Genomic DNA, 27,163 nt, shown 5'->3' with positions numbered 1-27,163 from the left:
AGATAATAGTAGTAATCTCCTATAAAGATGCTATATTTGAATAGTGACCCCACACTACCATGGCAAATAATGCTTTACGCTCTTGGAGTTATTTAACCCAGAAACTTCTACTCTGGTTGTATGCTTCTTTTAACTAGGCTACAGAAGCATCCGTAAGAAATACGAGTTAAGCCCACCCCTTATATAAGCACCTGAAAATGTTATTTGTGTCACCTTTCAATCTGTCTTCCCTCCTAGACTTGGGAGAGGGAATATTTCTTTTTATAGTTGCATCCCAAATTGCAACTCAGTTCCATCGTGCCCTTTATTGAGCATTTATGCACGAATGCCGAAGGAACTGAGAGTTCAGTACCTGGTTTATTTGCTTTTTTTTGCCACATATAAAAATAATGCAGGGAAATGGAGCTGAAGTAAACAAGATGAAAGAAACACATTATCATAAAAATCTGCTAATCAGTTCGTTATTCCCTGTGGAGCTAGTTAAGACTTCTAAATACCTTCACCAAGCCACTAACAGTTTATAGGGCCATAATTTGTGTAGTCCGAGATCTCTAAGTATATAAATCATATAAAAGATTTCTTCAGGAAAGTGTGGCCTATCTAATTGAATTGATCACAACATTGTCATGGCTTCATTCCTATGAATGGAATGATTAGCAGAAGTTTACTCCTTATCAGTTGCCTAATATAACCTAGCTTGTGTGGTTCTAGTGCTTTATAATAGAGTTTATGTGGCTGACATGTGATTCTCTCAACAGCCTGTACACCAAAGCTGTGGATCACGGGTGCGCTTCTTGTGTTGTTCACGTGATATTTCCATAACTTGGGTACAGTTCACGTTTCACTGATGTGATCCGTACACATCTTAAGGAATCTTTTTTATTTGTTGTTGTTGTTGTTGTTTTCAAGGAGGGACCCGTTTGGAAGTCTTAACCCTACAGGGTTTGAGGTTTTCTGAAGGTTTGTTATATTAGGAGAGGAAGAATCACTGTCTTTGATGGCAGGTTGACAAAGGCACTTTGTCCCTGGAGTCATTTTATTATATGACCACTGTGTTCTGCCAAGAAGGCTGAGACCACCTACCTGCACATTGAAAAACACAGCTGAGATCTATCTTTGTGACCCAGACACATGGCCTCTCAACTTCTCTCTGTACTGAAGGAAAACATCATAGCCCAGGCCAGATGAAAACAAGCACTTTTTCCCCCCACTTTTTTCTGTGGGAAAGATGAGCTTAAACCAAAGTTAATATATTTGAAAAATCTGGGAAAAAAACAGAACAGATCTTTTAAAAGTCATTCCTTAGCCCCATTGGTATGCTACTTGAAGGAGTCTTACAAAGAAAACTTCTGTTGGAGTGGAAAACACTGAACGAAACCCATGTTATGTGAGACCTTAATTCCCTGGAGCTGGGAGAGGTGAAAGAATCAGGTCCCTATACTCTTGGACTGTTTTCATTAGTTACCAAGAATGTTTATGCAATCAGTTTCAGCCACTTCATTAGGAGTCCCCTTCATCTGTTTGATATAGTTAACACAAACCCGTTGAAGCTAATGTTTAAAAGCCATACTACTGTATTATATACAACACATTCGTGAGCACAAAGATGCAGAAGAGGAGGAAGAATTTGTTTGTTCTGTTTATTTTTTAGAATGTTTTTTATTCACCAACTGTGTATCTGCCCACATGTCAACAGTGCAGCCTAGTGCAACGGCACCGAATCCCCGATGTAATGTGATTTATGGCTTCATGCTTTCATCTTGGAAGGGGTATATTTGGCACAAAATACCTGATTTTACACAATGAACTCACAGACCCTGAGCCAATCTTGTGAAGCCATTGGCTCACGTAAAGCTAAATCACTTAACATAATTCCTACATATAGCCTCTTCCATTTTTTTTTTTAATCACCACATTACCAGCAAATGTAATTCAACAAAACCAAAATGAAAACTGCTGGGCCATTTGGTATTTTGCATGATGAACTTTCCCCTTTCCACTAAGAACAGAGGTTCATTCTATCAGACTAAACAAATTAATTTAACAGCGTAGACTTTAGATCAGTGCTTCTCTAGCTTTTTGGATATGATTCACATTAAGGAATACACCTTACACCAGGAGATAGATATATACATATGTATGTATACACACACACACACATATATTCCATCCAAATATATAATCTGAAACAAATTTTCATGAAAGAATGAATATTCATGCTTATTTTTTCCCGAGAAACTGAATTTATTATTTTAAAGTCTTATTTTTTTTTAAGATTTTATTTATTTATTTGACAGAGAGAGACACAGTGAGAGAGGGAACACAAGCAGGGGGAGGGGAAGTGGGAGAAGCAGGTTTCCCGCTGAGCCCAATGCGGGGCTCGATCCCAGAACCCTGGGACCATGACCTGAGCCGAAGACAGACGCTGAATGACTGAGCCACCCAGGCGCTCCAAATCTTATTTATTTTTATTAATTTTTTCTCTTTTTTATTGTAGTATGAACATTTAACATGAGATTTACCCTTTTAACACATTTTTAAGCAAACAATACAATATTGTCTATTATAGGCATCATGTGGTACAGTACACTCATGCTTATTTTATATGGTGATCTTTAATATGTTCTGTTCTATTCTTCATTAATGTGAATTTTGTTTATTTTTACTACCCAGTTATGTGTTGTGAATATTGATTTGAAATAAATGGCTTTAGATGACATTCACTCTGGAGTTGAAAGCCGGCACAGAATAAAATTGCACCTAAAACAACATAATAATAGCAAACTCTTACTGAATACTGAGCTAAGCGCTTGCTTTCATTTATTCATTAACCTATAAATCTCCATGATAACCATACAAACGTTTTATAGAGTAAGGGCATAGAGGGGCAGATATCTTGCCACAGACCACATAGCTGGTTAGTGGCTGCTGATATGAACCCAGGACTGCCTATGCTCTTAGCCACTAAATTCACACCTAGACAGAAGGCTGAGTCTTGGGTCATGTCCTTGACTTAGGAATATTTGGTTGACCCCAGACTTTCCAAATCACAAATATTTGGAAAACCTTACATGGTCCTGAGAGTCTTTCCATAGCTCTAGAATATTTATGGTCTCCTTAACACTCTTTTAAATTGTATATGTCCTTCAGTGGGAAGGCAGTGAGAGTTCTTGCTGGGGGTTGGCCTTTGCATGAAAAGTAGTTTATACTAAGGCCTGGGAGGAATAAATGTACCGGATGACTTATTCTGGAACTAATAATAGGGAACACCAGCCTGTAGTACAGGCCCATGATTAACCCTGGGGACAAAGAGGTGGGTGGGATCATAGCTTGGAGCCTTTTATTTTCAGCAACTGGAGTGATCATAGCACCAAAGTCATTCCAGATATGGAAGAGAGAGTCATAGATGCAGTTCCCCTACATTGAGGTTTTCAATTTTGTTTGACCCCTGACCTATGTAACAGGTTTGGGACTGTTAATAGCCTACTTATCAACCACAGTCTTTCACTCCTGTTAATAGATGGGGCAGCAACCAACAACTCAAATTTGTTGAGAAACAACCTTACCATGATGCCTCAGAGTTCAGTTAAACAAGGGTCCAACTTCATAGACCACAAGATTAATGTGGTCTGATCAAGTCAGACTAACTGATGAGCAAATAATTAATTGGTACACAGAGTGGTCAAAATGAATAGGTAATTTAACAGAAATAACTAAAACATTGCTGAAAGAGTTAACATAATCCTGGATTTAAATCAATCGAAACAACGAACTTAAACAAAAACTATAGATATTGATAAAAGAGCAAACAAGACCAAAGGGCAGGCCTCGCTGTGCGGCCAAAGATGTGGATCTCTCATAGGTAGGTAGTTATTACAACTTTTTCATTCATTTGTTATTTTTGACTGAGGGGGGGAAAAAAGCTTTTTACCTTAAGTTTGGTTGGGTTTTTTTTTTTTTTTTGACTGACTTCTCTGGAATGTCTAAAAAGAATTATAAATAATTTTAAATTATGCCTGTTCTGTTCTTCTTTATCCTTGGAAAAGAAATAAGGGTAGTCACAGCTAAATGTCACGACCACATTTCGTAGTATAAATATGCTTGTACATGATATATGCTTTTGCCTTCCCTTCCCAGAATGGAAACTCCACGAAGGCCAGATTTCAGTTTGTCTTTTCTCATTGCCGTATTCCCGGCACTTGATTTCCTAAAATTCTTCAGCTACTTATATTCTAAATAGTTATTTTCTTAGTGTAAAAAATTTTGAATCATTGAAAAGTTTTTACAAATCATTTCAGTTTCTTTAAAGCATAGATTTTTTTAAAAAGTATAATTCTCTTAAGGTAATATTTGTTTCTTTGTTTGCTTAACAAAAACTGAGTTAGTATCTATGGTATGAGCTGAATGCAGACTGCATCTAGTTAAAGAAGTTCAGATCATCAAAACCTCAGTGAAAGATGCTACAATATTCTTTTCAACTTTAGAAACCAAGGGTCGGTGTTTTGAGGAAGCATCCCGTGATACCTTTGTATTTGTCAGTAGTGAGCAAAAATTATTGAACAACAGTTCTTGCAAGTGATTGTAAATCATTTTTAAAATAGCTAACGGTGAGTTAATAATGAGGTACAAGAGCCCGGTGACTAAACTATTCCCTGAAGGAAAAATGTTCATCCAAGAGAGATATTTTTCCTAAATTGGATGTTGGTAACAACCCCGGTCTCATACGCAGGGTTTTTAATTACTCAAGTCACTGATCAAGTAGAAACAAGTCTATGAGCTCTTTGTGGAGATGGACTATTTTGACCTACCCAGGAAACAACATCCTACACCAAAAGTCTTCTCAAAGATGCAAAATGTGCATGGCATTTATTTAATAAATAAAGTTGTAAAAAGGATCTCTAGAAAAATCAAAACTCTCTTTGTACCTACCACAGGGATAGTTATATTGAAAGATAATTATTATCTAGGCCTAGAAAACAGTTTCTCGTGTTTCTCCCAGTTGATGTACAGCTGCATATCTTACAGAGACTTTGTGGTCTGTAGGTCACAAAGATCCTCAAAGAGGCACACAGAGTTTTTAGATCCTGGTCAGATCATTTGAAGATAAATTAGAGATTGCTTCTGAACCCTGAAACCATCATTCACTTATGAAAACATTTTTGCTTTAATGGTGAATTCTATCACAAAAAGGTCTTTCATGTGTTCAAGTCAATAGTTACATTTCAGAAAAAGTTGTGTGTGTCTACTAGTGTGTCTACTGTAAATAATTTTATATGCTAGTATATATGTATATATGTGTTTATGCTACGAATGGAGATAGATATACATTATATATCTAGATATATATTATATATATATAAAATATGTGTGTGTGTATATATATATATATATATATATATATATATATAGCCCTGGTTTCAGTAAGTTATGTATCTTTTCATTTCATAAGCTCAAACCCATCAGGTTTTACTGACTACTCTTAAGATAAAAGCAGAATTCAGGTCACCCCTCTGGTTTTTCTTTCACCTAGTATTTGCCTTCTAATTATCCTTTCCTTTACTGCCAGGTTATTGATGTATTTGTCTTAGTCAGCATTTTAGTTGTTTTCAGCAGGAAGTTGCTCAGAAACCCTTGTCTACCATACTGCCATAATCAATGGTTGTGTTTCATGGATTTTCTTACAAAGTAAAACCATTAAATGTGATATCACAAAGATGTACAGTTAGTTCACTATTCTAGCTACGCTTCTATGTCAATATATCTCATCTCCAATCTGCATTCCCTTCATGACAGGGCAAGTCACTTAACTGTTATGTCTCATTTAGAAATGAGGATAATCACAGGTCCTATTCTGCAGGTTTGTGATACAGTTTAAATGAGTTAATGCACATAAAATAGTATAGAGCTCGACATGGTGTCAATGGTTAACGATAAAAGGCTAACTATTATGATTTTTATGCCTATACCGGATTCAGAAAAACAAGTTTTTGTGTGGCTGGTATAGCTGGCTGTGAATGGCTAGAAAGGCCCTGCTCAAATACACATGCCCACTTACTAATTTGACCAGCAAAAGTCTAAACAGAGTTCAAGAGAGAATTTTTTTCGACAAAATGCCAGAAATTTCCACTGATGGTTTAAGTGAAACAATGAATACATATGTAAAGTGTGTTCAAAATCAGGAAGTAATAGTAATACAAAGGAAAAATCAGAGTATGCTATGAAGAAAAATAGGTGGAAGCAATTAATAAGGATTAATACATTATTCCAGAATAGCTGTGATTCTTATGGTTTGTAGGCAGCTAGACATTCTATATACAAGACTTTTAAACCCTTTAATATAATGGTGCTTAACTTTGCTTAATATCCCTTCTGGATTCAAACTATGCGGATACCTTATATTCTGAGAACCTGGGGATTTGAGCAGGTGATTTGTGAAGAATTTATGAGATTTATGTCAACAAAGTATAATTATACTCGGTAATGGGTAGAGAACTAATTTTGAGGACCATTTGAACATCGGCTCTCAGAATAATAAGTTTATGAACGTCAAGGACAGCAACAAATTGATATTCTGAGGATTGTAAGGAGTCCTTGGGGACCTGACTTCTCTGGGTGTTCTGTTGGCATTGCGGCCTCTGCTGTTGTGGGTGTTGATGATGATAATGATGAAGAAAGTCTTTATCTCCTTGATAAACCTTGATCATTAAGATACAAAATATACCTCTTTGGTGTTTTCTTTCCTTAATTTTTTAAAATGAATCATTAATGAATGAAAGGTGACTTAGGGACGGTACCTCTGGAAGCAGAGGGCTGTTTGTACACAAGTTGGGGACAAGCCCGTGTGGCTTGCATTTGCAGCTTCCCACAGTGTTATGGAAACACAAGTTAGCCTTGGCCTGGAAAAATGGCTCTCTGTCATTCTCTGGATGTGTGCATCTTCAGGCCGCAGGCTGCGAAAACAAACAGGCACCATCAGATTCCTTTCCACCTCCCACAGAAGAGTGGCCTTATTAAGGATGACCTCTAGAATGGTGAGAATGGATGCATTCACCCATCACTGCCTTTACCCTCCACAAATTCTTAGACCCCTCACTTGAACCCTGCAGGGGATGCAGACAATCAGCAAAGGAATGTTTTTATAAACACCATTTTTCAGACGGTTTTTCATCAGTGAAATATGAAGACACACTGGAGCCTTCTTCAGCCTGTACTGTTGTGGCCTGGTTCAGTAAAATGCCACCTTGCTGTTGATCATGGTTTTTATAGACCAACATATACATCCAAATATATGCAAATATATTTAATTTAAAGGTTCTCATTAGCATGATCTGAGATTTGCCCTTGCTGCTCAATAGAAGATGTCAGAATATTAAAGAGGTGGAAAAGATCTTAGAGATGAATTAATCCAACCCCTCTTTCCATATGAAACTTGCCTTGCTTGTTACCCAACGACTCATAACCACTCAACAAAATGCTTACTATGGGAAATTTCTTGAATATTTTCATAAATTTGCCTATCATTCCCCAACCCTTTTGAAAACATTTATTTTAAAGGACAATGGGCCCAAGTAACCTGTTAATAATTACACTGAGAAATTCATTCTGATGCTTACACATTGTGAGACCAATGAGAAAATACTAATTGGGCGGAAGGAAAATATGTTATTAAGGATCAGCAATATAAGCATCATCATTAAAATCATCTGATTCTAAGTACATTTTTATCTGGTCATGTTTTCAAATGAGTAAGCCAAAAGCAAATATTTGTCTCATGGCCTGATATGTCCTAAACCCTAAACTTGGTGTCTTGAAGAACAGGAAAGAAGCGGGAAGCCATTCTTGTTCATGGAGAGCTGACAGAAGTGAAGGTATTGCAATGCATTTGTGAATCAGAGAACAGAATGATATGTAATAAAGTGCCAGATTGCACCGCACCTAGCAGCAGGGAATCAGGGTGAGATCAGGGCAGTTGGGAAAACCTTACAGAAGAGATGGGATTTGAGCTTGACTATGGTTACAAGGGGAAGTCTTTTGTTTTTACTCCATTTAACATGGTCCTCAGCATGGAGAACCTCCTAAGCAGGAATTAGCATTAAAGAACTATTTCTGACCACTTCACTGAATGAAATGGCCAGCAAGGGAATTATGTGGGTTTTACAGACCACATACCTACTAGTCATTAATTGGATCTTCTGGTCCCTAAATGGCAGTGTTTCACTTACCAGTTCTGTTTTGTAAGTCTAAATACAATATCTGGCAGAAAGAAATGTAGATCTAGAAACACTGATAACACAGTGAAGTTAAAAACATATGACTTCTTCAATTGTAGCATTTCATAGTGGTTTCGTCCCTATATCCTGAGCGTACTTTTCAGATTTTCCCATATTAAGTCTTTCATCAATAGTCAGCATGTAAAAAAAAATAATGTTTTGCCATTTATTGATGATGTGACAACAGGAACAGTAAGACCAAATTCACAGAACAGAAGGTCTTGCCTAAAGTTTGTTCAGCAGAAAAGCATCATGTGTAAGGGAAAGTTCTGGCTGCTCCATCATATGAAAATATTCATAAAATTAGGCCACTCACACATAGTTACAAGTTAGCACACCCCCCACTCCATCCAACAAATTTTCAAACTTTTTTCAGATATATCCTATTAATAGTTTACCTAAAGGCAGATTGTATTCATCACTTTTTATGAAATGAAAAGATACATAATTTAGCTAGAACCAAGGCTAATTATTATATGTATATATATTCATAGTATATACACACATTCCTATACATATATAAAATAGCATATAAGTCTATTTATAGTGTATACTCACATACTCGCACACACAATTTTTCCTGAAATGTAAGGATTAACTTGAAGACATGAAAAACCTTTTTGTTATAGAATTCACCATTAAAGTGTGTATGCTTTTATAAGTAAATGGTGGTTTCAGGGTTCAGAAGAAATCTCTAATTTATCTCACAAATGAGTTAAGATTTCAAGGTTTGTGCGCATCTATGAGGATCTATATGACCTATAGACCAAGTCTACAGCATACAGCAAACTGTTGCATTAGTGATCTACTGGTGTGTGAAAAATTACCCTGAAACACATGACTTAAACCAACAATAATTATTTATTATCTCTTAGTTTCTGTAGGTCATGAGTTTGCACAGAGAAAGCAGATACAGCATGTTGGGGGCTTCAACTGGAAGACCGGAAGCTATAAGTGGAACAATATGGGGGTCGCTTTCACGCACGTGTCTGATACTCGTTGCTGGTGCCAGCCATTAGCTCAGCTAGAGCTGTCAACCAGAACGTTTACACGTGACCTCTCCATGTCACCTGGCATTTTCATGAATGGAGACTGGGCTCCTAGTGCAAGGGTCCTGAGAGAAAAAGCCAGGCAGAAGCCACAACCTTTTTATGACCTGGCCTCAAGTAGTCACACGGCATCATTTCCAAAAACTACCTTGATTGGGACCTTTATAAGCCTCTGCCTAGATTCGAGGAACACAGTCATAAGTACAGGTCAGGGTTACTTCTGGTTGAAGAGGAGAGAGGAGCTAGTTCTCTGGAAGGGCTCTCTGAGTTCTTCTGAGGTCATGAGTAATGTTCTATTCTAAAACTGGGACAGAGGGATCATGTGAGTGTTCTCCCTACAACTCTTCTCAAACCCCTCAAAACACACCTTATCATACCCATCCAAGGAATCACCATTGTTCTAAAAGTTTCACCTTCGCTGTATGTCATAACAGACTATGTACCCTCCAGACCCTGCTTTTCTCACCAGTTTTATCTTTCACTTTCTATCCTACACCTGATTTTTATTATATAGCAATGTTTCAGTTGAAAAAAAAAAAAAAAAGTAGGCCCATACCAGGTATGATTAGAGGTTGGTGACCCAAAAACTGTTCCATTTTGGACTGGTCTATATTAATCCTTGGTCTTGTGTATCTGAACTGTCCACTTGTGTATTTGGATTTTGTTGTTATTCTTCTTGGCTTTCCTTTGTCTATTCCTTGAGAGTAAGGCCATGAAAACAATTCCTGAAATGATGCTGACTCTTCAAGTTGTTCCTGGAAGCTGAAGAGGAAAAATGTGTTTTGCACATTTAAAAAGCTGGAAAAAGCTATTCAGGCTCTGGGTTTATTCAAACCACTGATTTCTAATTTGTAAAATTCTTCACATGGTGTTGGACATAGAAAGCTCTACTAAAATTTTTGAAGGTGTTTACTTCTCTGAATTACGTATGTGTTTTTGGTCATTTCCTTGAAGGGCACGTCTAGTTAGCACAGCTTGTGCTTGACATTCCCCTTAACGAAAGATACATCCCTGAACTGACTTTTCTGTCAGGACTTATTCCTTATGTGCTAGTCCGTCAACAAGTATTTGTTGTGCAATTCTTACCTGCCAGGCAGCATGCTGGGTCCCTGGTAGCCCATGGTCAACAAGATATCCATTGTTCCCATCGCTATGAATTTATAGTCTAGTGATTATGCAGGAAGCTTTGGTTTTGTTGTATTTAAATTATAAAACAGATTATTTTACTATTGTCTTGAAAATTTATGAAAGGGTGAATTCCTTTACAACTTTGTACTTATACTTTCTTAGCGATAGTTTGATTATCTGATCCATTTGCAAATATAGGACAGTATTTAACTGAAAAGGAAGTTCAGAGAATAAAAGAAAAACAACATGAAAAATAACCCTATGAACTTATTAATAAAAAGGCATAAGTGATCACGGCTAATCTGTTAGGCAGCCATTCTTCCATATGCCAAAAATCGCAGTTCATGGAACGAGAGCAGTTCAGTGACAGGGTTATGTCCCTTGTATTTTTTGGTATGATGTACATTTCAAACTGGATATTTTGGCTTCCTTTATTTTTGAGAAAATGTTATTTTTTACCTACCTGTAGTAAACATAGCATTTAATAAGAATTTGTCACAGTTGATAAAGTATCAATGCCTTTGATGCCAAAAGAGACCAGTGAGTTGGTTATAAAATGACTACAGATATTTATAGGTGCAAAGATGATAAAATCTATGCTACAGGATTTTTATATTTATATTGTGGGAGACACAAAATGTCTGTCAGCTGTACAAGCAAATAAAATAATTTAAATAATTTTCACTTATGACTCTTCTTTTCCCAGCCACAAACAATGCTGCTTCTCCTACTTCCAAATGCTCTTCCAAACAGTCTGGAAGACTATGATGGTCCATAAGCAATCCTAAATGTATCCACTCATTATTTCTTTTCTGGGATTGTTGCAAAATAAATGAAATCTACTAAGTTTTGGAAATATGCGTGGTTCTCAAGAAATGTTCCCTGAGGTAAAAACAACAGTAAAACAGAATGAAAATCTTCTTACAAATCACTACTTGACTGTTTTTTCTCTCCTGTAAAAACAAAATTTGTAGAAAATTGACCTGAATTCAGTATTTAAGCCATTTTTCATATAGAGATAACTTTCCAAGCAACCTTGAAGCAATTTCGAACATATTTCTCCTGCAATTAATTTTCCTAAGAGTTTTGTGGAAATGTTAACCTTCTTAAATTGAGATATATACCACAATTTATTTCTAATTATCTATTTATATACCCTGTAGGTATATGTGTGTGGATATGTGTGTGTGTGTGTATGTATGTACAATATTTATTTATAAAAGAACAAGGCAGATCTGAGAGAGGAAAACGGACCGTTTATTTTGCTGTCTCTATTTCTAAATACTATGAAAACATCCTCCTTTGCTGCCTATTCAAACATTGGCAAATTACTTAGCAACAAGAGCATATATTTTGGGTATATTTTTTTAGTCACCACATCAGTGTCAGGGATAAGAAATATTATCAGGTATGTACCTTCCAAAAATACCACATTATCAAAAAAAATAAAATCACACCAAGTAGGTCAACCATTCATTAAAGTCTGGGGTAACAGCAGTCAAGAAAAAGTAGGTCTGGCACAGCATAGAGAAAAGCACTTTGTCTGCAGAAGAATGAACACTAAAATTTGGTATGGAGAAGGAAATTGCTTCCTCTTCAAGGTTTTTTTAATCTTTAAGTATTCATTCATTCAATAAATATTTATGAAGTGTGTACATTAAAGGCTGGGGGTGGGGGAAAAGGAGAGGTGTTCAATGGGTATAAAGTTTCAGTTATGTTAGATGAATACGTTCTAGAGATCTACTGTACGACACAGTGCCTATAGTCAATAGTAAGGGATTGTGCACTGCAAAATTTGTTTACAGAGTAGATCTCATATCAGGTGCTCTTACCACAAAAACAAAATAAAACAAAAACACACAAAAGCAAAAGAATGCAAGGAAACTTCAGGAGGTGTTGGCTATGTCTATTATCTTGATTGTGGTGACGGCATCATGGGGGTTTGCACATCTCCAAACTCATCAAATCGTCGACATTAAATATTTATAGTTCTTTGTATATCAATTATATGTCAATAAAGCTGGTAAAAAAAAATTAAAAAAAGAAAAAAACACTGTTCTAAGCATTCAGGACGTAGCAGTAACAAACAAGTCTGTCTGCACGAATCTTACTTTCTAGAAAAGGAGACAGAAAATAAACATCATAGAGTATCAGTTAGTGATAGCCTATAACTGCAGGTGACATATCTTTAGTTTAAAGTTTATCAACATCATCATCACATACATCCACATTAAGTGGAGTGACCACCTTAAAATAATTTTTACCCAACACTCATAGGAATAATCACTAGGTCAAATACTATGCAAAGTAAGTTAAAAGATACTATCTCTGCACTCTGGAAGCTATCTGATGCAGATGAAATTGGCGCAAGTCAACAATGGAACATCTAATAGTTACGCAAAGTTAATTTCTAATCAGCAGTTGGTATTATGGAATATGGGGTTGCAATTATAGAAGGAATAGGGAGTGATATGTAGGGCCTGTCTTGTTTCATGGGTTGTAAAACTGACGTCTTCAAATTTTCACCAAAAAAGGAACAGACTTTCATTTAACTCGGGGAATTGCCAAGATATTTTTCCCTTACTCGATTATTCTAGGAATGGCTAGGTAATCCTTGGATACTTTCTGTGGCAGCAGAGCCAGAGGTTAACATGAAGCAAGTAGACTCCTACCTAGGATGAAGGCATCATCTCCTCGAGATCCTTATTGTTCTCACCAATGTCATCTGGGTTGCAAAGAAAGTTCCAGCATGCGGACAGAGGATCACAAAAATCAAAAACGGCAAACAAAGTATAGTTGGATCTCATGTGAACTGAATGTGAGGACTGGAAACCCTAATCCTTCCTAACCACAGCCATTAATCCGTGTCCCACATGATGACCTTGCAAAATCAGACGATAACAATTGGTGGGCTTCTTATTATTTTTTTTTTTTCTGAGAAATAATAAAATTGACACAATACATCTCTATTTGGGCAGAGTCTTTGGTACCAGGTGATGTCATAGGATCCCAGTCAGACAATAGATTACTGTCCTTGGGTCACACGTCAGTGTAAGATCCAGTCAGTCAGTGATAGCAGTGTCCGGTGGTCCATGTTGCTCCAGCTCAATGCTCTGAGGGAGGGAGTTTCTGAAGATGAGGAAGTGAATAGGAGAGAAAATGAAAAATGTGAGGATCCACATTAAATGAAAATATGTCCCTGGAATTGACTACAGAATAACATACTGAATTATCAGATTAGTTAACTATCCCACAGTGGATCTCAGGATCTCAAGGTGATGGAAAAGGAGAGCAGGTAAATTTAGTTGGAGGGAAGCAGAATAAAAGAGAGAAGGGGAAAATTAAATATGCTATCCAATCCAAGAGGTCATGTTCAGGTGGTATGCAAATGTGAGAATCTTGGGGCATATACAGATAACAGCAGGAGACTGGGTCCCCTGTAGGGGGAGGAGGGACTTTCTCTAATGGAGTGTGGTTGTGAAAGTGGGGTCAATATAAAAACCACGTTTTCCTCTTTCTTAATTTTGCTAGAGGCCAGAGCTCTATGTTTGACATGAAATGGCAAGTTTTCAGTTTTCATCTGGATACTTAACAACATAGATGCCGTCTTGATGTCCGTGAATAATCTAGCAAGGAAAAAGATAAAAGCATAAAATGCAGAAGCCAGCAAAATCCTTCCAAGACTGAAGGAAGAGTAAACTATACTAACAGGAATGAGCTGAACACATCTCCCCAAGCCACATAGTCCCTTCTGGACATCCTCAAAGACTCAACTCCCGGTCTTCTACAGGAAGGGGCTATCATGGCTGCCAGTAACACTACTTACCGTGCACTTTCCAAGACCCCATTCCTTCCCAGAGGGTCCAGCTCTGTGCTAAAAAGCACAAGGAAAAGCAAATGGTTTGGAAAGAAAACTTGTTGATGTCTCTTTTCCCCAAAGGTACTTCAAGCAGTAAATGAACACACACAATCTGTGTTTATTTTCTTTTAAATATATTTTTGAAAATATTATGTGCTCCAAAATATGTGTTTTCAATCTTGCTTGCCATTCCCTGGCCATGAGTGATGTATTTTATCCATATTCATAACCATGCACAAACTTTCTATTCATAGCTCCCTGCCATATAAATTCTGGCGGCAGGGAGGAATTTCCTTGTGGCCCACATATGGTAATCCTTTACCAGAGGCCTGGCTCCAAATCAATGTTTGCATTCCGCCGATGGCTCAGGTTAAATGTAAAGGAGTGAGGTATTTAGGTCTTCCTTGAAAAGATTAACTGCATTTACATGTCCAGGGAGGATAGGACAGTGTGTTCATAAGCTCTTGCTAGCTTCAGGAATGTCTAACCTGATTTCCTGTCATAAATATTACACTTAGAAAAAAAAAAAAAGCTTTAGAAATATGCCTGTTCAAACTCAGTGAGGACCCTTCTAATACCAGCTCCCAGTGGCAGCAGGAAACCAGCACCACAGTCCCAGTGCTCAGCACCAGGAGGTCATGGGCATCCCCACTGTCCTCTTCTTCATGCTCAGTGTGAGGAAAGTCATTCCTCCCGGGGTTCCTTCTGGGTGGTAGAGGTGGAATCACGGGTGGTAGCCCGGTGTGTGTGCACAGCTTGGAGAGGAGGCATGTTTACTAAGGGATGACTTCAAAGCTGTCTCATAGAGGAAGTATCTGTCCCCGTATCCACCCCTGTTCCAGAGAACAGGGTTTTTGTCTCAGGTAGGAATCTTGGTTGGATCTCCTTCCTCTGAGTGACTATGGCCAGCCTCTTTCTTTTGCACTTTGATGAGGTGACCCCAGCTAATCACAGGTTCTTCCCGGTGCCCAGCCTTGTAGGGGACCAGGCAATGCGTGCCTGTGGGCGGCTATCTGAGGTGATCCGGCCTTTGGAAGTGAGTGAAGTTTCCTCCTAGGTTAAAACAGTGAGCCCAGGGCATTTCATTTTTCAGAGTTCTTCCCTCAGTCACATCTTCCCACTTGGCATTAGTTCCTGGGGCTGCCAGTGAACTGAAACTGAGAGGCTATGAAAATATACACAGGAAAGAGAGGTAAAGGAAGGGAATGGGCTGCTCTGCTGGGCTCCGGTCATAACTTTCTCTGGTTGCTTGTTCTTGATTTTCCTTACTTGGCAGTTTTGCTCCGAAAGAGATCTTCTCCTTCTTCCTTTGATTTGTCTTTGTTGGGAATGTAGGGTCAGTTTGCGGGAGGAAGCAAAGGGATGTGTTTAAATCCCAAAGGAGGTAGTCACAGAGTGCTCCTTCACTCTGATGGGTGGCATTCCTCTGAGGGAAAACAGGAGCAGAATTTGGGTGTTGTTATCGTACGTTTCGCAGATGCAGTCCTCAGATTTCCCACAGTGCAACTCAGGGAGATCCTGTTTTCACTATTAAACTTGGATTCATTCATGCAGAGTTGTTGCAATCACTAATACGAGTTTTTTCAAACTGACTGGCATAAAGTTAATAACATAGACCAAGGCCAGCTGTGTCAACAGAGGCCAAGAGATTATTGAATGACCAATTCATTGATGGTATTTATAATTCTTGCATAGATAATGTTTCAGTAATTATCATAAACAACAGGTAGTGAAAGGTTGACCTACATTCTACATATACCAAAGACAGCTACACCAATAACCCCATATTAAGAACTTGGGTATGTGTCTCTTTCCAGAACAAATCTACATTCTGCTTCACTCATCAACTTTATACTCGGTTATGTACCTAAGAAAGGATTAATGGACACCTGCACTTTCTGGAAAGTGTGTGATACCCAGGGGATACAAGATAGAGCTTTCTTCTTTAGCAGATAATGAGCAAATGTTAAATATAATTAAATATAATTTTAAAGATGAATAAGCCAACAATTATGATATAATGCTATAAATATAATTTTGGAGATGTGTTTAAAGTGTTTTATATCGACGCCATATTGTGAAGTGGGATGTCAGGAAAAATTGCTTTGTAGAAGAGAACTTTAGTTGACTCTTAACTGATGGACAAGATTTACCAGGCCAGGATGGGATAGGGAGGGCAGCAGCTTGTTCTAGCCTGTACAAAGGCATGACTATGGAAGAATATTAGGAATTTGAAGAATCCATAGTTTGCTAAGATTGGAATATAATATGCACTTTGGGGACATGAGAAGTTAAGTGGAAGAATTAGGTAGGAGCGTGGTTCATGAAAACTTTGATGCCATTCTACCCAACTAGCAATTATCCTGACATCATTACCTTCCCGGGAAAGACAATGCAAGATTTTATCAGGAGAATTATCTACAGTTATTATTTTAGAAAGATCATTCTGACAGTAACATTGAGGACTGATTAAGAAAAAGAGAAGGGCAAGACTAGTCTTAAGGAGGTTATTAACTCGCTACAGAAATTGGGTTTCAGAGGAAAAGAACTCTAGAGCTCTGAAAGGGAAATACTCTATAAAGTTCAGTGCCCAGTTCAGGGAAAGGGTAGGTACGTGAGTGAGGGAAATGTCAAGAATTGTAAAAGGTGGGAAATTTTACCCTACTTGCAAGATAACATTTTAAGCTGCCATGTTTCATGGACGCTGATAACAGATACAAGAATCCAGGGTCAGAGACAAAGGAGAATCTATTACTTGTAACAACAGCCAGAGTATTGGAATTTTTGTGCCAGTTCCCTGAGCTTCCATGTCTATAGGGCAACACAAAGAAGGGCCAGATGACATCTGCACACACAGTAGAATGCATTATAAGGAAAGAACTTGGAGTTTAGGGAACCCAAAACTTTTATCATGAGCATTAAGTATGCCTGCCCTTTCCTCTGGAGGGAGACAGTATCTGTGCCTTCCACGACTATAAGCATATTTGCACTTTGCTCCAAAGAGAGACACTGCTTCTATCTTTCAAGGGTCTTCACTCTACAAACATCCTTGTTAAGCTCATACAGAACAGTGGGCACTCAATACCTTGCTTGACTTGCAGAAATGCAAGAAACCCATGGAGAACTGTCTTACAACGGGCAACTCCCCAAAGGAAAGGAGAAACTAGAATGACCTCCAGTTCTGTGGCATAAGCAACTAGATGAAGGGACAACAGTAGAAATGGGAGCAGAGGGTTTGGCTTCATATATGTATCAAAACCAAAATGGGAAAGTAAAATGAATCTTCCGTATCACAAGATAGATACATCAAATCATGTATGATAATGGTTAACCTCTAAGTTCATACAGAGGTTAGAGTTCTTATCCCAATATTTCAGTGATGAGCCTCCTTAACCAGTATAGCCCTCCCTGGAAGAAATTCAGAACTGCTGCCAAGTTTGAACCAAAGTCCAACTTGCATATCTTGATATAATCCCTGTTCTTCTGGTCTTCTAAGAAGAATCAGTGATACTAAGAGAAAGCATTGCAAGAGCAGAATTAGCAAGGGATGCATCATTCAATCTTTGACACGCATTATGAAAATGATAGATCTTTCTGAAACTTTCCCAGACCAAAGATAGGAGCCGTTGTATAGAAACTGTTATCATTCACATAGTATCCTCCAAGCTAAGAGAAAGACCACTGAAAGACCAGACTATGGTTCGGGAGATTCTCATACATCTATTCCCAGGCCCACCATAGCACTGATTTCTCTGAGTTACAATTCTTTGGTTACAATTGTTCATCTCTTCTAATAAACCATAAGTTTCTTGAAACTAGGGAGCATCTTATTCCTCTTTATATTTTCCCCATACCCTATCTTCAGTCTGATTACATTATATAAATCAGAAATGAGAAGTCAATTTATTTTAAGTGTAACTTCTGCATTTTAGAAGCTCTTTTGTCCTCCATACCATATATCTCGGATTCTATCCAATAAGTCAAATTATCTTCAGAATTTAAGTAGAATGGCTCAAGCAGTTTCTACAAGCAATATTTAGAAAATCTTGTTATGTGCCATTAATTTTTATTCTTGGATGAACATAATCCCCACACACCAAAAAAATAAGTCACTCTAATCCATATTTTCCTTTCTAAAGTCATTAACACCTTTGGCTACTTCATGGAACAATAAGTTGCTTTGTAAAAAAAAAAAAAAATAGTGACATCACTGTATTAACCTACAGATTAAGTATAACATTTTAGTTTCTCTGAATTTTAACAGCCCAATTAACATTTGTCTTGCTGTTAGCCTTCTTAGAGATACAATCTATTTACACGCGTTAATGTTTTGCAGTTGCTATAGTTTGCCTCGGCCCCAAGGCTTATGTCACTAAAACCATTACAACATTATAAAGTGATTTTGGTGTTACACAGAGAACAATCAGTAGCTTTGTATACCACCAATGACTTACATCTGAAAAATTCAACGTCTAGCGTTTTGCCATAGAGTGAGATGGTAATAATAAAATTTGACAGGAAAGGAGGAGAGTTTCTAGATACTCGATTAGAATGATTTAGAGCAGGGTTATGGAGACTTATCAAGATTTTGTTAAATCTGGGGCGCCTGGGTGGCTCAGTTGGTTAAGCAACTGCCTTCGGCTCAGGTCATGGCCCTGGAGTCCTGGGATCGAGTCCTGCATCGGGCTCCCTGCTCAGCGGGGAGTCTGCTTCTCCCTCTGACCCTCCCCCCTCTCGCTCTCTCTATCTCATTCTCTCTCTTAAATAAATAAATAAAGTCTTTAAAAAAAAAAGATTTTGTTGAATCTTTCTTTGTTAAATACTTCTTCCCTAAAGGGTTCAATTATTGTATTAGTTTCTGAGGGCAGCTATAGCAAAGTACCACAAAGTTAATGGCTTAAACAACAGAAATTTATTTTCTCACAGTTCTGGAGGCTGGAAGTTCAAGATCAAGGTGTCAGCTAGGCTGCTTCTTTTTGAGGCCTGAGAAGAAGACTCTGTCCCATGCCTCGCTTCTCTTCCAGTGGTTTGTTGGAAATCTTTGGCATTCATTGGCACATCACCCGGATCTCTGCCTTGATATCCACATAAGGTTCTCCCTGTGCCTGTGTGTCTACCTCCAAATTTCCCCTTCTTATACGGATACCAGTCATATTGGATAAGCACCCACCCTGATCACCGCATTATAACTTGATTACCTCTATAGAAATTCCATCTTCAAATAAGGTCGCGTTATGAGGTAGCGGGATTTAGGACTTGAACGTATGAAATTTGAAGAGACATCATTCAACCTATAATAGCTAATAATATCCAAATCCCCACTTTAACAGACAGTCCTCTTTTGATGCATTTGGCTCTTCTCCAGAAGCTACAATCTCTTTCAACGACACACATTAGCCAACAAGGAACAAATAACATTTTAATGAATTTGCTTGATTGGAAAATAATTTATTTCTCAGTTGTTTTTTTTTTTTTTATTTCAGACCTCAGGCACAATTTTTTTTAACATAAGCAAGGAGTAAAATTCCAATAGAAGTGAAATCATAGTTGGTGTACATCACCACTCCCCACTTCCATCTAGAATTTCAAACATCAAGATACTAAATTATGTGCTTAATTATGTGCCCGCATGCCTCGGACCATTTTGAGCACATACCAGACCATATCAGTTAATTTTCTTTAAATATATCAGCTATAAATTCTAGACTCAAGAAATAATGCATTTCTTTACTATCTACAAATCAAGCTAATTCCCTGATAGAGTCTTTATCCACTGGGTCAGAAGGAAATCCCATCTCAATGGGATTCTAATGTTTTAGCACAGACATATCTTGTTGAACTATCCCCATCTCCTCTGTCCAGGGACAGCTCTTGTTAGTTCAAAAGGAAATTCCTTCTTATCTCATTATACTCAGAGCCTAGCTTATTAGCAATTAAAAACCTTATTCTCCTTTCCCTTAGGACAGATTTTAATATTTAAATATTTAAATTAATAAATTTATTAATAACAAATTTACAAAGAAATAATAATATAATAAATGATAAAATTATTAAAATAAGTTAATAAAATATTAAGTATTCAAATATTCCCAGAAAGTGAAAAGAAATATTTGTATTTTAATCCTCTAGTAAATTAAAGAAAGGGAATAAGATATACGTTGATATAATAAAATTCACATCCAGGTTAGACTAGACTAAAACTCCTTTGAGGGCAGGAGTCAGACCTATTGAACCCAACTCTCCATAGACAGTGAGCTGCTGAGTGCATAGAAGTAGTTCTTTATTGCCACCAACATAGGAAAAGCCCTCAGCTATTCTGAGGGGAAAAGTGGGGCCGTGTATTTAAGTTCAAAAGATAGACATTTTTGGGGTGCCTGGGTGGCTCAGTTGGTTAAGTGTCTGCCTTCAGCTCAGGTCATGATCTCAGGGTCCTGAGATGGAGCCCCGCATCATTGGGCTCCCTGCTCAGTGGGGAGTCCACGTCTGCCACTCCCCCTGCTAGTGCTCAGTCTCTCTCTTTATCTCTTTCAAATAAATAAATAAAATCTTAAAAAATATATACATTTTTGAGCGAGAAGACCCATGTTCAAATTCCAGTTTTTGCTGTTTCACCCATTTTTGAGCCTTGGTTTCGGCAACTATAAAATCAAGATAAAAGCTTTCAAGATTTTTGTGAAATTTAGAGATAATTTACCTCAACTGCTTGGCACATAAAAGTACTTCACGTATGGGTAGCTGTGGTTTTATTATTATTATTGTTTTGTTGTCACTATTGTTTTACATTCCCAACAAGTCATGGAGTTTGGCAAATAGTTGCTGTTCAATGAAAGGTTAGCTATGGAAAGCTGAAGCTTCCTCATACTTTCTATCAGATAGCATGGGCTGACTTTAAAGTATTAAACTTGAGTGTTTCACCACGAAGACACTGTGGTAGAGAGAATAATCCCCCCCCCCCCACCACCAAGGATGTCCAGGTCCCAATCCCCAGAACTTGTGAATATGTTACCTTATATGGCAAAAGAGGGCTTTGAGGATGCAATTGAGCTAAGGATCTTGAGATGGGGAGCTTATCCTAGTGGCCCCAATGTAATTACAAGAATCCTTATAAGAGGCAGCAAGAGGGTCAATCAAAGTCAGAGAGAGGAGAGAGGCAGAAGCAGAGGTTGAGGAGATGCGTGGCAAATGGAAGTCGGCTGCTGTCACAGAATACCATAGACCGGGTGGCTTAAAAAACAGCAATTGAGAAATCTCCTGACATCTCGGGAAGTGACCACCAAGGGAGAGAAAGATCAGGCAGAGTTGCAGCAGGTATTAGGTTATGGCCACAGCCCGCTGTTAGTTTCCCAAGCACAACGGTCACGCGGGAGAAGCTTACCCTGTGGGCAATGGTTCTGCATCTGCCCTCCGTGGGGCATTTTCATCCTCGAATCTTTTTGCTTTTATTAAATTTGATTTTACATGGCTTGGTTTGGCATCATGGGAGACTGCAGGCGAATGGAAAGAGGAGAGATGATGGTCCAGAGCACAGGGGACAAGAGGCAAGAGAGCCAGACGATTACTGGGTGGTCGAAGGGGTCGGAGAGCAGCCACCAGGAGGAGAGAGAAAGCTGTGTGGGGCAGTTGGTTAGAGAGCTCTGCAGGGAGGAGGAGAAAGTCTCCGAATTCCTTGGTGATTTGTACGGTGGGTTCTTCTTAAAGGGACAGCTGCCAGTAAAGCTTTGCCCCCAGCTTGTTGAATATAAAGGGTATCGACACAGCTACTATCGGGGCAGTAAGAAGAAAACCAAGAACATACAGTATCCTGGAACCCAAGTGAAGAAAGTGGAGAAGGGAGGCTCATTCATGTCCAGTGCTGGTGATAGGTCAGGTAAGAGGCGGGCTGAGTGGCAAGCTGAGATTTACAGCTGCCTTATTTAAATAAAGTCAATTCATATTTCATAGAAGCGTCTATTGAATGCCCAGACAGTGCAACACTCGGGCACATAATCAAACACATAAGTTATTCTCTTTTACTCGATATTTAATTGTGAGTGGGGGGTGGCAATGCGCCCAGCTTGTGCTGTCACTCACTCACAGCGCCAATCGTCCCCCTGGTCTTTCTCCGCCCCTGGTGCGCAGAATGGTGTGCAGAATGCTCCCATCGCTATGTACCTTTGCTTTCTTCTGAATAATCCCGCCCCAGGTACTTTTCTACCTCATGTTTCTTCTGTCAGAAATGTCTGCACTCTTGTCCACCTAGGCATCCCTCAACCAAACTCGTGTCTTCCTCTACAGGAATAGCCCTCCTTTTCTCTTTGTTTTTGACTAACATGTATTAAGGACAATCGTATGCTGACACCGAGCTCACATTTTCCATGTATGACCTCATTTAATCCCCAAGGCAACCCAAGGAGGAAGGTTCTGTTATTATTCCCATTTAACATAAAAGGCACAGAGAAGATAAACAATTTGCCCAAGGTTCACTAACTCTTAAGTAGTAGTCTAGGTTTGCAAGCCAGGTCTGTTGGCTGATTCCAGAATTGGAAATCTTAACTTCTATACCACCCTCCCCTCCCATTGCCCCCTTCTTTCCCTCCCTCCCCTCTCCCTGCCCAGAGAGCAGCTTGCTCCTCCTCCTTGCACCTGCCTGCTTGCCCGCCTGCACTAGGATCCTTGTTTGTTAGGCAGCTTCATATGTGTCTGTCTCCCCATTAGACTCTGAGTCCTTCAGAACCTATGCTTTCGTTGTTGTTGTTCTCCTCCATAGTATATTCCCTGTGCGTGGTATAGAGATGGATATATGGTAGGATCTATAGCAGGTCCTTGGGGCTTGTTCACATATTTCTCTTCTCTAGAGAAGAAAGGCCTTCTGTGTATTATTCTAGGCTTAATATTTGGCCTAATGACAATGTTTTCTGGTTGTCATTTAAAAACAAATATATAAATAAGAAGTTCCCTTCTAATCCTTGTTTTACCACATAGGCTCCCAGGGTGACATCATTTAACTGGTGTGGTTTTTTTTTTTTTTCAAGCTGGATAATTATGGTGGAAAAAACAGCAGAAGAAACAGATTTTGACTGACATTTTGATGCAGTTGATGTTATTTGTAAAGAAGTTCTCATTTTCCGAAACCTGAGGGTTCAGAGTAAGTATGTGAAATAAAGCAGAATGCTAAGGGGATGTTTTTCACGTTGTTTTGGTTCCTAAGCAGCAGTAGATACATTCTTAAATCATTGGTTCTATAGTAGGAGGGCTATGTTTAAATTAATGAAGGAAAAGTTGCTTACATATTTTTTGCTTCTCAGGCAGGGACCTCTAGTCCATTATTAGAACAGTCAGCATTTTAATTAAAACTTCATCGGGTGTTGGTAAGACAGATCTGGACCCTGAGCCCTTTACCAAAATGTAATTTATGAATCTCTGCATGCTGATATGTGAATCATATTCATTTTTAAACACCTATTGTGGAAAGATGAAAGAAAGAAAGAAAGAAAGAAAGAAAGAAAGAAAGAAAGAAAGAAAGAAAGAAAGAAAAGAAAGAAAGAAAGAAAGAAAGAAAGAAAGAAAGAAAGAAAGAAAGAAAGAAAGAAAGAAAGAGAAAGAAAGAAAGATGGAGCCTGGGGCTCAGTCGTTAAGCGGCTGCCTTCGGCTCAGGTCATGACCTCAGGGTCCTGGGATCGAGCCCCGCATCGGGCTCCCTGCTCTGGGGAAGGCCTGCTTTTCCCTCTCCCACTCCCCCTGCTTGTGTTCCTGCTTTCGCTGTGTCTCTCTCTGTCAAATAACTAAATAAAATCTTAAAAAAAAAAAAAAAAAATAGGGGAGGAAGGGAGGAAGAGAGAGAGAAAGAAAGAGAGAAGAGAAAGAAAGCAAGAAAGCAAGCAGGCTATTTTGCAGTTCTGTGGACAGAAACACCACCTCCCGTCAGCTCTGACTGACTGGGTCTTGTAAGCTGGACTCACTCATGGAGGCTTCCCGTCGCCGGCCGCCCGACCCTGCGGGAAGGCTCCGCAGCTTGCTGCTCGGGAGGTCCTGCTATCTTACTAGGGTGAAAAAGGCCCTTGGTCCGCCTCAATCACACGGACCCCTCGGGGAGTGCTGCTATAGATAGATGAGTGTTGGTTCTAGTTCCCCGAAGTATGATACGTCCATTTCAAAAGTAATCTCAACAGAAATCTTTCCAAGTGGTGTTTTATATAGTTTTCTTCTTGAACTAATCATCAAATGTCATTTGAGATTTTCTTCATCACTTAGTATCACCAGCATAAACATTTCTTAATGAGCTCTGTTCCCAGGCTGGGGTGGTTCTGAGGTTTATCGGAGTTGATAAGGATTTGGGCCCTTGTCCTAAATGACCTTATTATATAAACTGAAAAACTGGGATGGTTTTTTTTTCCTTTTAGCATTTTCCTATCTTTTCCCGTGTACTCACTCCCTTCTGTGAATAGAGATGTCGATGACTGCAGATCTGAATTGCCTTAGATTTGGCAACCATTTACGTGTATAGTAACAACAGATATGTTGTGTGAGGTGGTCACAACTCTGACGCATGTGCAGTAACAGTAAATGCAGTTGGGGTGAGGGCCAGCTGTGTCCCCCCAGGAGCACTGTATCTGTGCCTTGGGGCCTTGATCTGGTGTGTACTTTTTCGCTGCTCAGAGCTGCTTTGGTTTGGTTTTGTTTTTTTATTCCCGGTTTGCAATTATATTTGAAATATATAAGGTTGCCAAATAGAGGAGTTCCTTGATAGACCAGGTGCTGAAGTAATGAGTTCATCTATTTTATACTTGTTCAGTTATTGTCACCTGCAGCATTCCAGAGCTTGCATCGTGTAGGGGTAACTGGGCTGTGTAACCTGGCCCGACTGCTTCTAAGTCCTTTCTCATGCACTTAGCAGCTGTGTGACTTTGGGCAAGTTGCTTAACCTTTTTGTGTCAGTGTTGTCTTATCTATGAAATAGAAGTAATAATAGTATCTAATTCATGGGGCTATTGTGAAGATGAAATCTGTAGAGTCTCCACACCTAGCACATACTAAGCACTCAATGACTGTTATTTTGTTAACATTGCTATTGCAAGCCTAGAACTGTGGTTCCCAAGTGTTAAGTTGAACCACCATAGGTGGTCAATATCCACCGTCTATTTGTAATTCCACTTCCTGCAAAGATCTTTTCCAAATGCAATTGACCCTCACTTTAAAAGATCGGGGGAACTTTGACCTACTTTTCTCTTTTGGTACTTATCTTACTGTACTTCCAGCTGCAGTTATGGGGAAAAAAACCTCTGTGGAGGGCAAGAACTATAGTATTGATCACCATGACCTAAAGCACCAGCACTCAATCAAAAACTAATTTTGAGGGGCGCCTGGGTGGCTCAGTTGGTTAAGCGGCCAACTCTTGGTTTTGGCTCATGTCATGATCTCAGGGTTGTAGGATCGAGCCCCATGTTGGGCTCCGTGCTCAGTGTGGAGTCTGCCTGTCCCTCTAAAAGTCTGCCTGTCACTCAGTCTCCCTCTAAATAAATAAATAATGAATAAATAAATAAATGAAATTTATTTGAATTGAGAGCAGACATATATTTATGTATTAAGCAGCTTTTTCCCTCAAAAGAAAAAAAGTATATATTTATATGTATATGTTCCTCAAGAAGGAAATTGGTTGCCCTTCTGTTTTCCTAAGCTAAGGCCTCCTCAAGTAGTGTACAGCAGTAAGAGGCTGGCTATTATTCCCCTCTCTTCTAATAAAAACTACAAATATATATATATATATATATATATATATATATATATATATTCCTTCTTGAGGAACATCCCTGATTAATGATACTCTTACAGAGGAAAACTTGCCCCAGGAGTGAGTAATGTTTACCAGGTAAACAAAGTTTTCAAAGTGCTTTTTCAGCTCTGCAAATCAGTAGAAAAACCAACCACCCCAAAGAATGTGACTCTCAGTAATAACAGCAAGACTTTCCTCTCCTGCCCAGACCTTTCTCTGGAAAGAGGAAAATCAATACCCTGCAGGGGATTTTCCAGGTTGACTTCCTTCAGTGTTGTTCAGCTCTGGCAACGCGTGTTGACAGCCTAGATGGAAAATGTTGACACACTTAGAAGAGCACTCTTCCAACTACTTCAAGCTGAAGCCTGTGGAATATCTCTTTGATATAACCACTCTGTTTCATACTCTTCCAATTCTCTCAAGGTCAGAAAGGAGGAGTGCAGATTTAATGTAAAACACTTACCAGTGATAACCAGTCTGTTTGGATTATTGGTTATAGATTACAACACTTGAGCAGTTCGTGTTCTATGAAAATATTCATGGACTCAAATATGTGTTATGGCTAAAGAAGGAAAGTTGCACACTGTAGGGAATATGTATTGTGTCATTACTTCCAAAGACAAAATTCACCTTTGAGGGTAGTTCAAAAGGAAAAAGAGGAATTAACCTCAGTTAAGCCGGAGGAGGTGTGAGGAGAAGCATCGCTATCTTGAGGACAGGGAGCAAGTGGTCTTGGAATAAAGTACTGTGGGTGTATCCCAAGTATCTCCTTGTACAAACACCCTCCACTCCACTTCCACCCCGCTGCTCCTCTTCCCTGCTTTACCTCCTTGAGGAGACCCTCTCCTTCTGACCTCCCTTAGCCTCTTCTTACTACAAGACAACCAAGCTTGGTCGGACTCTTCACACCACCTTGTGGCAACATCTAAAAATCTTTTTTTTTTTTTTTTAAAGATTTTATTTATTTATTTGACAGAGAGAGACATAGCGAGAGCAGGAACACAAGCAGGGGCAGTGGGAGAGGGAGAAGCAGGCTTCCCGCAGAGCAGGGAGCCCGATGTGGGACTCGATCCCAGGACCCTGGGATCATGACCCGAGCCGAAGGCAG

General features: G+C 38.9%; 1 long non-coding RNA gene across 1 annotated transcript in view; it reads right to left on the bottom strand.

The window, feature by feature from the left end:
- LOC118553704 (uncharacterized) overlaps positions 1-13,286 on the bottom strand; it is a 39,205-nt gene extending 25,919 nt beyond the window's left edge. Inside the window, exon 1 of the long non-coding RNA XR_004926161.2 lies at positions 13,120-13,286. This is a non-coding gene — a long non-coding RNA (uncharacterized LOC118553704). The remainder of the gene's footprint in view (positions 1-13,119) is intronic.
- Positions 13,287-27,163: the final 13,877 nt, after the last annotated feature.

The sequence above is a fragment of the Halichoerus grypus genome, chromosome 9 (assembly GCF_964656455.1).
Source record: "Halichoerus grypus chromosome 9, mHalGry1.hap1.1, whole genome shotgun sequence".
Lineage (NCBI taxonomy): Eukaryota > Metazoa > Chordata > Mammalia > Carnivora > Phocidae > Halichoerus > Halichoerus grypus.
Note: the sequence above shows the minus strand (reverse complement) of the source record. Positions and strands in the feature narration are given on the sequence as shown.